Source organism: Humulus lupulus, chromosome 1 (genome assembly GCF_963169125.1).
Source record: "Humulus lupulus chromosome 1, drHumLupu1.1, whole genome shotgun sequence".
NCBI lineage: Eukaryota > Viridiplantae > Streptophyta > Magnoliopsida > Rosales > Cannabaceae > Humulus > Humulus lupulus.
The window spans coordinates 294,013,922-294,032,228 of record NC_084793.1 but is presented as its reverse complement, the minus strand read 5'-3'; the positions used below and the strand labels follow the sequence as shown (position 1 = coordinate 294,032,228).

Below are 18,307 nucleotides of genomic sequence, written 5' to 3'. Positions count from 1 at the left end.
AAAATCCAAATGAAAACAGAGCAAGAGATAGAGTTTAAATAGTTAAAAACTTACCTCAAGCTCAATATAGAACCCTCTTCAATGGTGGGATACAACCTTAAGCCCTCAATGTTCACTTCCCTAGCTTGAATCCTCAAAAGAAGCTCAAAAATCCAAAGAGAAAAGGAAGGAAAATGGTGTACAGGAGAAGAAGATGAATGCTTTGTTTTACTTAAGCTTCTACAACCTTAAAATGGCTATATCTATCCTTAGGGTGAAAAGACTATATTACCCCTAAGTCATTTAAAGTTCTTTAAAGGCTTCCAAGGGTAAAACCGTCATTTTTCCCCTATCTCGTTAATCTTAATTAATGCTCTCCAATTCATGTTATTTCCAATATTCTCAAATACTAATAAATCATATATCATTACCCTTTAATTCCTGAAAATGTTCTAATCATCAAATTACCCCGAGACTCACCCCGAGCCCCGAAATCAACCCCGTTATGACTAAACCGCTAACTAGTATTCAAAGATAGTCTCATGTCGAATGGCTCGAACAAATCCACATTATAATGTGGCCTCATCAATAATTACCAACATGCATGAAAATACACAATTATGCCATCAACGGGCCAAATTACCAAAATGCCCATATCATGAAATGTGGACCCACATGCATGCATTTATCATCATATAATAATATATTTCACATAAACATGCATATAATCATTTAATGGTATAATAAATCAATTATGGCCCTCCCGGCCTACTGATCCAACCATTAAACCTCATTAGGGATTTTGGGGTATTACAATTAAAAACTACTAAACATAACTACTTTTTGGAATACATTCAAGAAATAATAGAACTTTATTAAAAATTCAAAATACGGTACGTAATACAAAATATGGTATGAGATCCCATTGTTAAAAAAACATAAACATAAACTTTAATTGTTTAAAAACTAAGTGCGGAAATACATAAGAACATAAATTAAAAGACTTGAAACAACATCATCCTCGATCTTCCAGCAGTCCATTCAATCAATTCATCCCCAATACATATGCCAAGCTGCCACGAATCCATCCCGCCTTCCAAGCTCATTTTCCTACACCATCTAAAATAAAAGGAATGAATCTAATGCTCAGCAAGGAAAATCTACTAAAAACATATATCATAAATCATAAGACTATATCATAAAACATATACTATAAAACATATGACGTAAAAATGTATATCATATAGGACTACAATATTAATGGCTATTAACTCATTACCATTCCATGTGATAATACCATCTAGGTCCTCAGTCTACTAATCGAGGTAGGTTAGATCACAAGGTAGTATATGATAACCCATCTAGGTCCTCAATCTACTAATCGAGGTAGGGTAAATCCTAACTCTAATCCATGATAATAATAAAAATCTTGGGGTTTGCTATCTAAGCAACTATAAGCCTCAAGTGACTATAAAACATACTCATACATATATACATAGGACATAACATATCATAGCATGTAATGACCCAACTACTCTAGACTTTTGGACCATTAACGAAAACTATACATAAACACTAATTCTTAATAACACTTACAAGTGAAAAGATCATAACTTTATTAAAACTTGTAAAAAGGAAAAGTTAAACTTACATAAAATTGAAGTTAGGATATGGGATCCCATTGTTTTAAAACCAAAACATGACATAATGATAATTTGAAAAGAGATTACATAATAAAATGCGGAAAAATACATATAAAAACCATAAGAACAAAAACTACATCCTCGAATCGAAACTCTCGGCTCTTTGAATCCATTCCGCCTCAATACACATTCCCCAAGCTGCCAAGAACCTTACCCGCCACTAAAACTATTTTCCTGCACATATAAACAAAAAAGAGTGAGCCTAATGCCCAGCAAGGAAAATCTAAAATATAGCCATATACATAAAAATTCATAATGCAACATAAAAACATACCATAACACTTATGTCACATACATACTATAATGGCCATTATTACTTGGGGTCCCATAAACTAAACATGTCATATGCCCATTAGATTAGTGGGGTCTTGCTAGCTAAGCAAGTCATATGCCCATAATTTATTTGGGGCTTGTTAGTCATATAGGTCATATGCCCAAGTCTACAATCATACTTAACATAACATATTACATAACATAAAATCATAAGATAACATATAAAAGCATATAACACATAAATCCTATCCTATTTTCCTTACCAAAATAACCGGGATATGAGAACTGATTTGGGACCTTGGAACACTCCTAAAAACCATTTAAAATATGGTGAGTATATTGAAGAATAGGGATGAAAGTGAAAAAGGGACTATGCTATCAAAATATACTTACCAAAAACCTTGTGCTTAAGAACTTGGATTTCCTAACCAAGAATAAGAATAAGGTTAGAATGAGTAGAAGACTATGAGAATTTTTAAAGAACATAATACAGAAATGGACTAGAGTTTGGGATACCTTGAGTACTTCTATGATCAATCTAAACCTTGAACTGAAATGTGAATAGAACCTTACTTCCCAAGTGTTTAGTAAGCTTATAGTGATCAAGCTTATAATTCCCAACCCAAGTGTTTATACTCTTACACTCACCTAGCAACTTGCAGCCTCTGAACTTAGAGTAATAGATGAATAAATGGCTGGGTATTAAGTCCTATTTATAGAGTTTAGGAATGAAAAGATCTTCATTTAACTTGAATAAAAATAATGGCTTTTTAAGTGAAAATAATTTGAATTATCGTTCAGCAGAGGCTGAAGACTCGTTCAGAAAGGTGCTGGACTTATCAAGAGGTTGAAGGTTTGAATGGAGAACATTTTTGAAAACTTTCAAAATATGCTGAGAGGGGCGATATATCGCCTGGGCCAGTATGCCCGAGGCAATCGTGCAACATTTTGTATTTTTTGTATCTTCTTGCTGCGATATATCGCCCCCTATAGCTGCGATATATCGGCATACGTTGATTATTTAAACACGAAATTACACATTTTTAGCTTAATTTAAATTGAGTAAACAGCCTTGACTAAGCCCTCTAACGTTTTCAAAGCTGCTGACTGACCTTAGAGTATTCAAATTTTAACCTTAATAAATTTAATCCTCAAAATACTTAATCATTAATAAACCCATACATAACATGTACTATTATCTAATTGGTTCTTATCTAAACCTTATAGTATAATAAATATTATCCTCAATATCAGTCATATTAATCAAACCTTAGGTTAAAATTAATATTCCTAAACTATAGGTTAAACTTAGAAAATCTACAAGTACTACTATGAGTGTCCAAATAAATCCCGGTCTGAACCAAAAATCCACAGTCATAAAGATAATACTATTATTACTATAATACTACTATCTAACTAGCTAAGTAAAGTTCTTGGACTCTTCATAGCATATAAACATATCATAACACATATAATCTAACCTATTTTCCTTACCAAAAACTGGGATATCGGAGACAAGAACGGGATTGGAAAACTCCTAAAATCAACAATAAGAATCATGAGTTTCTAAAGAAATGGAGATGAAAAATAGATCTAAACCATCAAGATTGAAACTTACCAAAAAACCTTAAGTTTCAAGAAACTTAAACACCTAACCAAAAGCCATAATAATGAGTTAGGATCTGAAAGAAAATAAAAGAACTATGATGGATTAAACATGAGGATAAGAATACCTTGAATGGACTAGAACTTTGATCTGCACCTCAATACCGAAATGTCACTTTATCTTACTTCCCAAGTATTTATAAATCTTAGATTGAAAAGCTTTCCCTAGTGTTTTCTCTCTAGAATAAACTTAGCAACTTGGAGCCCCTGAAGAATGCTTGAATGATGAATGAAACGCCTGAGTACTAGGTCCTATTTATAAAGTTCAAGGAGTGAAACTAACCTTTTTTTAAAATGAATATAAATTTAATAAATTTGAATTTTTGGTTCAACAGATGCCCAGAACTCGGTCAAAAACGTTCAAGAGCAAGTCAAAGTGGTTGAGGGCTATTTCTAATTTAAATCCACAAAGTTTCAAAAATGGCTCCAAGAGCCGATATATCGCCTACCCTAGGCGATATATCGCCCCTACCTATGTCCCGAGCTTCCGTGGTTTCATTTGTGCGAAGTCGACGTGTTCTCCGTATCTTCGTAGGTGTAGCGTCCCATAATTTTACTTAGCTAGATAGTAGTAGTAGTTGTAGAGTTTTAGTTTTCGTGGATATTGGTCAAAGCCGGGATTTAGTTAGAAACTCATAGAAATAGTTATGGATTTTATAAGTTTAACTTATGGTTTAGAAATATTAATTTTATCATAAGGTTTGATTAAAGAATATAGTCCTAAGAATAATATTTATTATAACCTAAGTTTTAGATAGATTAAATAAGAGTGTGACACTTGTCACAAGCATGTTTATTAAGGGTTTAAGTATTTTTGATGAATAGTTTAATTAAAAGAAAGATCTAGAAGCTCTAGAACCTTCCATTATCTGTTAGGATCACATTTTACTCAGTCAAAAGTAGTTTTAATCAATTTCAAATTATCCTGAAATGTGCAAAAACGTGTTTGAAATATTAGCGTATGTTGATATATCGCAGCTATAAGGGCTGATATATCGCCTATGATTGATACAGAAAACACGTCGACTTCGCACGAACGAAACCACGAACCCTAGGTATCATGGTAGGGGTGATATATCGCCAACCCTAGGTGATATATCGGCTCCAGTGGCCATATTTGAGTTGTTCGTAAAATTCTGAACTAGATACAGCCCTCAACAACCTTGACTCGCTCCTGAACGTTTTTGACCGAGTTATGGGCATCTGTTGAACAGATAATTGAAATTTATTCAATTTTAATCATTTATTCATTCATTTTAAAGGATTTAGTTTCACTCCTTGAACTCTATAAATAGGACCCTTTACTCAGCCATTTCATTCACCATTCAAGCACAGTTCAGAGCCCCCAAGTTGCTAAGTTCATTCTAGAGAGAAACACTAGGGTTTTGGGGTTAAAACTTTCAAATCTAAAGCTTTTATAAACATTTGGGAAGTAAGTTTTGTGTGATTTTGGTGTTCGAGGTATAGATCGAGGTTCTAAGCTATCCAAGGTATCCATTGTCTTCAGGTTTAGTTCACTATAGTTTCTATTATTCTTTCATTTTCTTCAAATCCTAACTTGTGATAGTGACTTTTGGTTAGGTGTTCAATTCCTTTGAAACATAAAGTTTTCGTTAAGTTCTTATATCGATGCTTTAGATCTTCTCTTCAACTTCATTTCCTTAGAAACTTATGGTTTTCTTATGTTTGGTTTTAGGAGTTCCCAATCCCGCTCTTGTCTCCAATATTCCAGTTTTTGGTATGGAAAATTAGGCAGTTTAGTATTATGACTTAGTTTATATTTGTATGATCTAACATTTCAGGTACAATAAATGGGTATGTGTGTCTAGACCTAAGGTGACCAATGATGTATGACAGACTATGTCCGGTAGGCTCGGTTGCCAAAAATTTATGACGGACCTAAGTGATGTCTGGTGTATGACGGACTTATGCCCGGGGCTTAATTTCCACCCCTATATAAACACTTATCTTTTTATTATATCTGACTTGTTATTATGACCTATGACCTATAGTTATTATTATGACTTATGACTTATGACCTATGACTTATGACTTAGAGTATGATTTATGATTTATGACTTAGATTATGATGTAGAATTATGACTTAAGCTATGATATGACCTAGAAGTTTGTGTGACTTTGGTTAAATTTATGATATGTTTGATTATATGACTAACTTTTGTTTGTATTTTTCTTACTGGGCTTAGAAGCTCACTCTTTATGATGTTGTTATTTCATGCAATTAAGGATAGAAAGCGGTGGTGAGTGGGGACCTAAAAGTTTCGTGATGTACTCGTGGGGACCATATAGTCGAGGAAGATCAAGCAGACCTATTTATTTATTTTTATGAAATCATGTTATTTTTTAAAAGTTTTATTTAAATGTTGCTCATTTTTGTGTTAAAGACAATTATTTTATTTTTGTAAAACCATGGATCCATGTTTTTTATTTTTTTAAGTTTTTATTCAATAAAAGAGCAATATTTTTATGTATTATGATCCAACGCTGTGTTCTCGGTAATTTATAAGAAATTAGGGCGTTACAGTAGGCGACATATCGGCCCCTATAGCTGCGATATATCGGCATACGCTGATATTTTAAACATATTTTTGCACACTTTCAGCATATTTGAAGTTTGTTAAAACAACTTTGACTGAGTAAAACGTGATCCTAATAGCTGCTGGAAGGTTCTAGAGCTTTTAGATTCATCCATTATTAATTTATTCATCTAAAATCCTTAAATCTTTAAATAAACAAGCATGTGACAAGTGTCACGTTTTTAATTATTCTATCTAAACCTTAGGTTATAATAAATAATATTTCTAGGACCAGCTATATTGATCAAACCTTATGTTATAATTAATATTTCTAAACTATATGTTAAACTTATAAAATCTATAACTGTTTCTATGAGTTTTCAACTAAATCTCGGCTTGAACCAATAACCACTAAAACTAAAATACTACAAGCTACAACTACTACTACTATTACTACTACTACTACTACTACTACTATCTAGCTAAGTAAAATTCTGAGACGCTACATTATCATTTGATGTGTTTGATTAATACTATGAAACAATGTTTAAACAAGTATTAACAAATCACTTCTGGTCCAGTTTTATATATCACTATATATAAAATACATTCACTAAAGTGTCATACTACACTAGTGACCCGGATCTAGATCATTTGTATTCATAATACTAGCGAACTGTGCTAGCAATAATTAATCTAAAGATTCCATAATTTTATTTTACTGCGAACTAAGTTTATTATCTTAATCTCATTCCTCTCATACCAATATGAGATTAAGACCACATAGATAAACTTTGGAATTTTCTGATATTTACTTAATATTATCAACATAATATCAGACATAGTCTATATATATAGATAATAATTCAATTCAATTATTTATTTCATTTAAAATATTTGTCAACTACAATTGTTTTAAGGTCACTATTCCCAATAGTGGACTCCTCATTAATGACACAGATTGATGGGTCCAGCAATAGGGAGTTGACACACGGCATTACCTTTTTAAGAGTGTGACGTCATGAAGAGCCCAAGCGTCTCCCCCCAAAGACCTTTCAAATTACTCCTCTCAATCTAAGTCTCCATTGTCTGAGGACAAGTGAAGACTTAGGGAGCAAATGTTGTCCGTGTTTTCACCACTGGACATGTGACAGTCATTAGAGGAGTAATTAAGCTCCTCGAGCGCTAATGAGGTTTTGTAGAGCTCGTGTAGAGCTCCTCGAAGTGTAAAACTCCTCCGAGTACTATGATCCGGCCAAACATGGATGTCTCCAAGTGAGGCCACGCCTCGAGGTCCGTCCTCGAGGCGCGTATATCTCTAAGCGAGGCCACGTCCCGTGGTTAGTTCCAAGGTGTGGATGTCTCCAAGTAAGGCCATGCCCCGAGGACCAGTCAGGTGGTCCTCTCGCTTTCTTCGTTCACTAATCCTCCAGGTCTGGGATTTTGTCCTCGGGACCTGGAGTAACTGCTAGGTGCTTCTGTCTGACATCTTTTGGTAAGCCTCGAGTAATGGTGTCGAGTTCGTACACTCAACAATGTTGCCCACTCCTATCTGCCTATGTGGTATGCTAGATGTTTCTAATTTCAAGTGTTAACATGTTTGAAGGGAAAAGGCACAAAATCATGAAACTACCTAATTTCTAAAATGACATCCGAATAAGTATGAAAAGTATGAAGAATAATAAATAGTGAAATAGAGTAGGATTTGTTAGATTAATATGAAAGTGGGCATATGAACAATTCTATATACATGTAGGCGGAATTAATATATAGAATGAACATATACAAAAATGATCGAATATTGTATACCTCCAGCCATTGCTATTGATAACCTCGATCTAGCTTTAAATCTACAAAAGAAAAAGAACAGAAGTTAGAACGAGTACACGGGCTTCCAAGCTCTCACTAACTCTTTTAGATGGAGTTACTGAAAGTCAGAATGAGCAGCGAGCTTGGGGACCGGTACTCTATATTTATAGAGTGAGACTTACCATCAGAGTCTCTGCCACAGATTGAGATATTTCCTCAATCAGTTGGGATATGAAAAATCGGGTAACAACAAAATCAGGTAACAAACAATGTTGACCATTAATTAGAATATTTTGTCAATAAATTAAATATTGACTTTAATATATTAAATCAATTAGTTGATTTTATATACCAAACAAATAATATTCTAACATTCTCCCACTTGGTCAGCATTTAAATTAATGTATTACTTAAGCCCGACGATCATCCCTGTTAGATAATAAACACATGAATCATGGCGATAGGTCCTCTTTTTATGACGAGTATTATCTTCCATGTATTACAATATATTTATTACATAACAATGTAATTTATGTGGCTATGTACTTAAACGAATAAACCTTATGTTTATTCAGGTCCTATGAAGATAAAATTTTCTCAAATAAAATTAAGATGCGCATAAACATGAGAAAACATCAAAATAAGAGTTACATTGATAATAACTTCAGTTTGTACAATAAATTTACATAAGGGAACCAAGTCCCATGTTCACTACATGATCCTTGAATTTATGAGGTGGCAAGCCTTTCGTCATAGGATCAGCAATCATCAATTCAATGCTAATGTGTTGAATGACCACTTTATTTTCTTTAACACGTTCTCTCACGGCTAAGTACTTGATGTCGATGTGCTTGCTTCGACTACCACTCTTGTTGTTCTTAGCCATGAATACAGCAGCTGAATTGTCGCAAAACATTCTCAATGGCCTAGATATAGAATCTACAACTCTAAGGCCTGAAATGAAACTCTTTAGCCATACACCATGCGATGTAGCCTCAAAACACGAAACGAACTCGGCTTCCATAGTAGAAGTAGCAGTCAAGGTCTGTTTGTTACTCCTCCATGATATAGCTCCACCGACAAACATAAACACGTAACCAGAAGTTGATTTACGTGAATCAGTACAACCAGCAAAGTCTGAATCTGAGTAGCCAACTACTTCCAAGTTGTCGGTTCGTCTGAACATGAGTTTGTAATCCTTAGTACCCTGAAGATACCTCATAACTTTCTTTGCAGCTTTCCAGTGGTCTAATCCCGGGTTACTCTGAAATCTTCCTAGCATTCCGACAGCAAAGGCAATGTCGGGTCGTGTGCACACCTGAGCATACATCAAGCTTCCAACAGCAGAAGCATATGGGATTTTCTTCATTTCTTCCTTTTCAAAATCATTCTTTGGACACTGGCTCAAATTTAATTTATCACCCTTAACGATAGGAGCAACACTTGGTGAACAATCTTTCATCCGAAATCTCTCTAAAACTTTGTTAATGTAGGTTTCTTGAGATAGACCTAAGATACCTTTGAATCTATCTCGATGGATCTTAATGCCAATGACATAAGACACATCACCCATATCCTTCATCTCAAAGTTCTTTGAGAGAAATTGCTTCACCTCATGTAGCATGCCCTTATCATTGGTTGCAAGAAGAATATCGTCCACATATAAAACAAGAAAACAAATCTTACTCCCACTGACCTTCTGGTATATACATTGATCCATGACATTCTCTTCAAATCCAAAAGAAGAGATGACATCATGGAATTTTAAATACCATTGGCGGGACGCTTGTTTTAAACCATAGATGGACTTCTTAAGCTTGCACACCAAATGCTCACCATCACTAGAGGAGAGTCCTTCTGGTTGTTTCATGTATACCTCCTCCTCTAGGTCACCATTTAGGAAGGCAGTTTTCACATCCATCTGCTGTAGCTCTAAATCAAAATGAGCAACTAATGTCAGGATAACTCTGAGGGAATCTTTCTTAGATACCGGAGAAAAGGTCTCCGTGTAGTCAATTCCTTCTTTTTGAGTGAATCCCTTAGCAACGAGTCTCGCTTTGTGTCTCTCAATGTTGCCTAATGAGTCTTTCTTTGTTTTGAAGACCCATTTACACCCAATAGCCCTCGCCCCATTAGGCAACTCAACAAGATCCCAGACTCCGTTGCTTTTCATAGAATTCATTTCTTCATTCATGGCATTGTACCACAATTCCGATTCTTTGCTATTCATAGCTTGTGAAAACGTTTCTGGATCATTTTCGGCTCCAATATTGTAGTCAGATTCTTGCAAATACACAATGTAGTCACTAGGTATCGCCGATTTTATTGTCCTAGTGGATCTTCTTAAGGCTACACCAGCAGGCTCTTGAGGAGCGGGTGGTTCAGCTTGTTGTTCAACAATTATAGGCAACTCTTGAACAACTTGATCCATTTGAACTTCATCATTGACTTGTGGATCTTCAACAATTGGCTGTGGTGGTTCAACATCCATTTGGACTGCAGGGGTGTTATTGACCACAATCAATCTTGCTCTTGAGGTGGAGGATTCTGAAGGATCTTTCTCAGAACCTAAGTCCTTGGATTGATCACTCCCACTAATCAAGGCATTTTCAAGAAATTTTGCATTCCTTGATTCCACAATCCTAGTGCTATGAGATGGACAATAAAACTTGTAGCCTTTAGACCTTTCAGTGTAACTAATAAAGTATCCACTTATGGTCCTTGGGTCCAGTTTCTTTTCTTGTGGATTGTATACCCTAACTTCAGATGGGCATCCCCAAATGCGTACATGTTGCAAACTCGGTTTCCAACCTTTCCATAATTCAAAAGGAGTTTTGGAGACTGCCTTGGTTGGAACTCGATTTAATATGTACACGGATGTCTTTAGAGCTTCAGTCCACAAGGATTTAGGAAGTTTAGGGTTGCTGCTAAGCATACTTCGCACCATGTCCATCAATGTTCGGTTTCTCCTTTCTGCAACACCATTTTGCTCGGGTGTACCGGGCATGGTATTTTGGGCAACAATCCCATTTTCTTGAAGAAAATTTGCAAAAGGACCAGATGCTTGTCCATCTTCAGTGTATCTACCATAATATTCTCCACCTCTATCTGATCTCACTATCTTAATTTGCTTGTTGCATTGTTTCTCTACTTCAGCTTTAAATATCTTAAAGACATCTAACGCTTCGCTTTTGTTATGAAGTAAGTAGATATACATGTAGCGTGAGAAATCATCTATGAAAGAGATGAAGTATTTCTGACCATATGAGTCCATGTTTGGACTACATATATCAGTATGTATGATTTCTAATAGGTCAGAACTCCTATGGACACCACTTTTCTTAGACTTGGAGGTATGCTTTCCCTTAATGCAATCCACACAAGTATCAAAATCAGTAAAATCTAAGGTATTGAGTACCCCATCATTTACTAACCTTCTAATTTTATCAATAGAGATATGTCTCAATCTCCGGTGCCATAATGTAGAGGAATTCTCATTCATAACACATCTTTTATTGCCAGCGTGAACGTGCACAGTATTATAAGTGGTATTGTTTTGTAAATTAAGGCAGTAAAGACCATCAGACAAAATACCATTTCCAACACATTCAGATTTATTATATAAATTAAAAGATTTGTCTGAAAATGTAAAGGAAAAACCAAAAGGTACAAGTCTTGAAACGGAAATCAAGTTTCTAGAGAAACTTGGTACATAAAATGTCTTTTCTAACTTTAAAACAAAACCGCTACTTAAAACTAAATGGCACGTTCCTATAGCCTCCACATGTGAGCCCATCTTGTTTCCGGATAAGATGTTTTGCTCACTTCCCACTGGCTTCCTTAGGTTTTGTAAACCCTGCAAGGAATTTGAAATGTGAATTGTCGATCCGGAATCAATCCACCATGTGTTAATATTAACATTATCCATATTAGATTCATAACATACGAATGAAATTGGATTACCTTTGTCGTCCATCCATTTCTTGAACTTGGCGCATTCCTTTTTCGCATGTCCCTTCTTTTTGCAGAAGAAACATTTGATGGAATCCTTCTTTATATCGCCTTGGGGAGGCACTTTATTTTTCCCCTTGTCCTTCTTGGATGGTTTGCGTTTCTTTCCTTGGGTGGCCATGTGAGCACTTTCACCTTGTTCTTGCAGGAGCCTTGCTTCTTCTTGAGCACACATGGTTATCAGTTCATTGATACTCCATTTGTCCTTATGTGTGTTGTAGGAAATTTTGAAAGGCCCATATTGAGGTGGAAGATGGTTAAGGATGTAGTGGACCAAGAAGGTTTCAGGAATGACTACATCGAGTTTCTTCAGTTGAGCAGAAATGTCCTCATCTTTGAAATATGTTCTCTAACTCCTTTGACACCAGTGAGTTTTGTGGATGAGAACTGGTGGATGAGGTTGTTGTAAAGTGGTTTGTCCGAAGTGTCGAACTGCTCATCGATCAGTTTGATCAAGTCTTTGACTTTCTCAGGTTGCTCCACCGATCCACGCATTCCCAGAGGGATCTTGGACATGATGAACATGATGCTGAGTCGATTGGACCGCTCCCATTTCTCATATAGTGCGATTTGAGCAGCAGTGCTAGTCGCAGTGATTGCAGCAGGTTCGTCCTTCCTTATTGCGTAGTCCATGTCGGCACAGCCTAAATGAAGAAGAACTCGTTCCTTCCAGATTTTGAAATTATCACCCCTAAGCTCAGGTATTTCGGTAAGGATTTCAGCGAAACTAGAGGATGATGAAGAAGCTGCATGAATAGGATTACAAACTTAGATTTAGAAGATTGTGGCTTAATGAAGTCATGTTTTACCAATGTATAACATGCTGAAGAATGAAATTTTATTAAACAAAAATTGCCTGTGGGCTAAATTTTTAATTTAATAAAATTAGATGTAAAGGATGATAGATTATTCAAACGCATTATTTGGGATAAATTAAGGTTTGATACTTCTATCTTTATTAAACTTTATGATAAAACTATTAAATTAATTATCATAACTCCTGTGGGTAAATTAAGAAAATTAATTTAATATATTATCCTAATTGATTATATAAATATAATAAAATCCCTGTGGGGTAAAATTGTTATATTTATATAATCAATCACAATTTTGTTCATTATGTGATCATTTCAAATTAATATATAATTTTATATAATTAAAGATGATGTGGCTACTCCCTAATTATGTAAAATTATATGGTTCACTAGACATTATGTTTTAGGCTCTAGGAAGACCTAAGAACAATTTCGTTATAACATAATAGGCAATCACAGAGAGTAGTGCTCCTAGTGTGGTCGTCCGAAGATCATTAAAAACCGTTCTAGATTTGAGCATTTGTCTCAGTTTCATGCGTTCTTATGTCAACCACAAAATTGTTTATGAATTATTCATAATTTTATTCACCCTAAATGTTTTATGAATATTTTATGAATAAATTATGAAGATTAATGTGCTAAATATTATTCAACCTATCTTAATGTTTTGAATATAATCTAAATGTATCTAGCACAATAATGAAATATATATATAATGTATTTAAAATTATAAAGGCATACATATAAAATTAAAGATAATTATACTCAAAATAAATTTTGCATGAATAAGAACAAAATAATCATACAAATTAGTATAATTAATTATATGTACGAAAATACAATAATTCCATATATATACTTAATGGCAGAAAAAATCATGCTTAATAAGACAATAACATCATTTACTGATTTCGTGAATTAATAAAATAATTGCACAAACTTAATTGTAAAAATTTATTACATTCTTAAAATAGCACAATTATTTAATATTGCATGAATAAAAGAAATATACCATACACCAAAATCAAGTAAGTGCACATTTTAATTAATTTCCAAATATATAATTAACCAAAATTATATGTTTTAATTAAATTGGCAAGATAAAATTTATTGTCCAAATTGGTTCGAAATTCATGTCTAAAGAGATTCATGACGTTAGATTGATTAAACAACAACAAAAAATTGAAATTTAATATCAAAATTGTTTTTGGCCATAACCGGGTACATGAAGGTTGCAAAACTGATTTTGGATTCTCAAAACTTGATTTGGAAACATAGATCATTAGAAAAAATAATCTGAAGGATTTCTAATGGTACTTATGTGGAAAATTAGTTTTGAAACAAAAAATCAAAAAATATGAGACATTAAAACTCTCTATCAAAATAAAAATAAAAAATAAAAAATTATGAATATGGCCCTCAAACAATATATAAAACTATATACATGAATATATAATATATGTGTATAGATGAAGACATATGCACATCTATAAATCATAAAAAAAAATATGTGTATAATTTGTTTATATTGCCAAAATATGTTAGATATAACATATATGTAAACATAAAACAATACAAAAACAATAAAATTACCAAAAGAAATTTTGTTAAATGTAGGCCAACAAAAAAAAACGTAGATATATGTATATATATATATATGAATATGAATATGAATATGAATATGAAGACATATATAAATCAAATAAATATATATGCAGATAAAATTAGCAAGGCAGAGATGTAGACTGGCGACTGATACCAAATGTTAGATTAATATGAAAGTGGGCATATGAACAATTCTATATACATGTAGGCGGAATTAATATATAGAATGAACATATACAAAAATGATCGAATATTGTATACCTCCAGCCATTGCTATTGATAACCTCGATCTAGCTTTAAATCTACAAAAGAAAAAGAACAGAAGTTAGAACGAGTACACGGGCTTCCAAGCTCTCACTAACTCTTTTAGATGGAGTTACTGAAAGTCAGAATAAGCAGCGAGCTTGGGGACCGGTACTCTATATTTATAGAGTGAGACTTACCATCAGAGTCTCTGCCATAGATTGATATATTTCCTCAATCAGTTGGGATATGAAAAATCGGGTAACAACAAAATCAGGTAACAAACAATGTTGACCATTAATTAGAATATTTTGTCAATAAATTAAATATTGACTTTAATATATTAAATCAATTAGTTGATTTTATATACCAAACAAATAATATTCTAACAGAATTATTTATGAAGAATGAACCAATAAGTGTGGCTCACACGATAGCAATATATTTAATACGCATTATGAATTAAGAGAATATAAATAATTAAATGTAGAGTTATGATTGACCTTATTTGTATATTGTTACTCTATAACATGATTTTTTTGCCTCTTGAAAATTAGAATATAAACAACTTGTAATAAACATTCCTTGTAGGTCGACTTGGGTCAGGATTATTATTATTATTATTATTATTATTATTATTATTATTATTATTATTAGGGTAAATACTATTTTGGACTCTATGTTTTGTAAAAGTTATCGATCGGATACTTTATTTTGTTGATGACAATTCAGACACTGTGTTTTACAAAATTGAACAAAATATTACCTTATACTCAATTTTGGTAAAAAAAATTCAAATATAATTTATATCTTAAGATAATCAATTTTCTGTAAATAAATTTTGGAAGTAACCAAAATATATTTAAAATAATATAGTCTAAAAATGATATATTTTTTTTATGAAAAAAGTAATTAATTAGAATCGTAAGTAACCAAACGCTTACTTTTGAAAACCCATTAAAATAAAAAAAAAAATTAGGATTTCGTGAACTTTTTCATTTTAAATATATCATTTTTTAGAGACGTAGCAAGACACTTTTATAAATCAAATTTGTTAAGTTAATGTTATCCGTATAATTGAATATATTCCTGCTTTTTATCTCTTTGCTATGTTGGTCCTTGTTATTTTGTTTCTAAAAAGGTTAATTAAGTAGCCCATATATTAGCAAAAATTAATCTTTGTGATGATTTTATCTTTGGACGTTGTCATCTATTCTAATGAAATCACTTTCAAAAAAAAAAAAAAAAAATTGATTGGACAAGTTCTAAGCCGAACAAATTTCATTTACTCACGGAATGAAATTCCTTTCAAATAGCTCCATTCTATCACTCTCATGCAATCCTTTGAGAGTGTCCCAAGGCAGCAACTCTTAATTGTATATTATTATTATTAGAAAATAATATCATCCTCTCGTTGTTTCTCAAGGGGTTTGTAGTATAATAATTTAATTTAGACTTCATTTTCAAAAGTACCATTAAAAAAAATGGGATTAATGACTAAATTTTTTTTAATTTTGTATAAAGTAAATCAGTGACAATAATTGAAGAGTGCGCATATGTTTTTTAGATCACTCACAATAGCTTCTCTCATCTATCTTACATGTAGTTAGCCCTTCTCTACTCTCTACTCAGTTTTAGTTAGCCATTTCTATTTCTATCCAAATTTTGAAATATACCCACTTTTCTAACCCCAATATCTATTTTATCCATTTTAGACTTTAAAATGTAAACCAATCATGTTTTGAAATGTAATCTACAAGCCAAAAATGTAAACCATGTGTTCATAAATGTAAACCACAGGTATTTTATTCACTTATTGTGGATATTAATTATAAAAATAAAATATGTGGCTATTTGTGAATAACAAATGATAAAAGTGAGTAGTTTTCAAATAATGCATTCAAAATATATTACCAAAACTCTTTAATTTTTTTTAGAGATTTTTACATAACACATCGATTCTTATGGAAAAATTACAAATATACGGTTGGACGTTTATTATTTTAATTTTACGGTATCTACTTTTTTTTCTTCAGTTATACGGATGACTAAGCGATGAAGAAAGCGTAACCTGTGAGGAGAAGAAATAATCTTTGTGTTGACTGCTCTAGTTTGTAGTACCACCTTGGTTGTCCGTTTCGATTTTCTCCATGCACGCCACATACAGGAGCTTATTGGTACAATCATCGCTGCCGAAGGAGAGAAAAATAAGAACTTTAATACCTAATAAGTTTATTCCTCATAGATAAACAAAAAAAGAGAAATAGAGATGACTGGACCTCTTAGGACCTTGTTGGTTCCTTTGATGGCATAGGACTCCATGTCCCTTTGGCCTGGCCATGGGAGTTGTCTTTCAATGAAAAATCTATTTCTATAGAATAAATCAAAATGTGAGATGCCAAATATAATATAATAATAATATAAATGAAAGAACCTCTGTATTGATTCTAAAAGAAGAAGACAATACACGGCATACATAGTATTATACTATATACAAATAATGTGCTTAATTTTATTTATAAAATTGATTAATTATTTTTATTAAATTTTTATTAATGTTATATAAATTTTAAATAAATATCATATTTTAATTAAATACTTTATTAATTTTTGTTTAAATTTATGTTTGGTCTAATTTTTGAATTTGAAAGTGACAGCAAAATATTATATATTATATGTTTAATATAATATAATATTAAATATTATACAAAAAATTTAAATGTAAGTTTCTTGCTAGTTTTTTTAAAAAAAGCAGATTGTTACTAATTGATAATATATTATATTATATTTTTAATATGATATTATTCTGATACATGAGTTTAAGTTAATTAAATTTTATTTAGTTTATAAAATTTATTATTTTATTATTTTTAAATAATTATCATTGTAAAATATCTACAATATATATTATATTTTAATTTATTTAATTATTTATTTATTTATTATTTTTAAATAATTATCATTGTAAAATATCATAAAAATATCCTATTTTAATTTTTTTAATTATTTATTTTATTTTATTTTATTTAAGTTTAAGTTTAATTTACAATCTACTATTAAATATAATAATATTCTATTAAATATAAAAACATTTCGTTAAAGTTAATATTAAAAAAATAAAAAATCGTTAAAACAAAACATGAGATACTTGGAGCAACACTTATCTCTTCCACCAATACCACATGAAATACTATATGTCAAATATTTGGAGCAACATATGTCTCCATTACCATTACATGCATTAATTAATACAAATCCATCTATATTAATATATTTTTTAAAAATATAAATAAATATTTTTATTAAAAAATCATGTTAATAATAATTGGTGTAAATATACGTGTTTCTTAAGTAAGAATGAAGGAGAAGACGTGTTGATTTTTTGTTTGTTTTTAAGTTCAATTAAATTATATATAGTAATTGAATAAAGACAAAAGACTACATGCATTTATTAGATAAACTTTTTATGTTGATTTTTAGTTTAGGTTAGGATGATGCAATGTATTGAATCTTATTTTGGAGTTGATGTCTAGTTAATTTTAAGTTGTTTTTTCAACACCGTATTGTTTAGGTTTACGTTTAGATTTATGTATAATTGTCTAATATTATTTTATTTTTGTGTTGTTTATATTTATGTATAGTTATTTTCATATTGTTTTTTTTAGAT

The 18,307-nt window shown here is 31.9% G+C and overlaps 1 long non-coding RNA gene across 1 annotated transcript; it reads right to left on the bottom strand.

Moving 5' to 3' along the window:
- Nucleotides 1-1,578: 1,578 nt before the first annotated feature.
- On the bottom strand, nt 1,579-17,064 carry LOC133779028 (uncharacterized). The gene is made up of 4 exons (XR_009869137.1): nt 16,920-17,064; nt 16,712-16,829; nt 7,967-8,007; nt 1,579-1,856 (listed from the first exon to the last, which is right to left on the bottom strand). It is a non-coding gene; the product is annotated as an uncharacterized LOC133779028 (long non-coding RNA).
- Nucleotides 17,065-18,307: the final 1,243 nt, after the last annotated feature.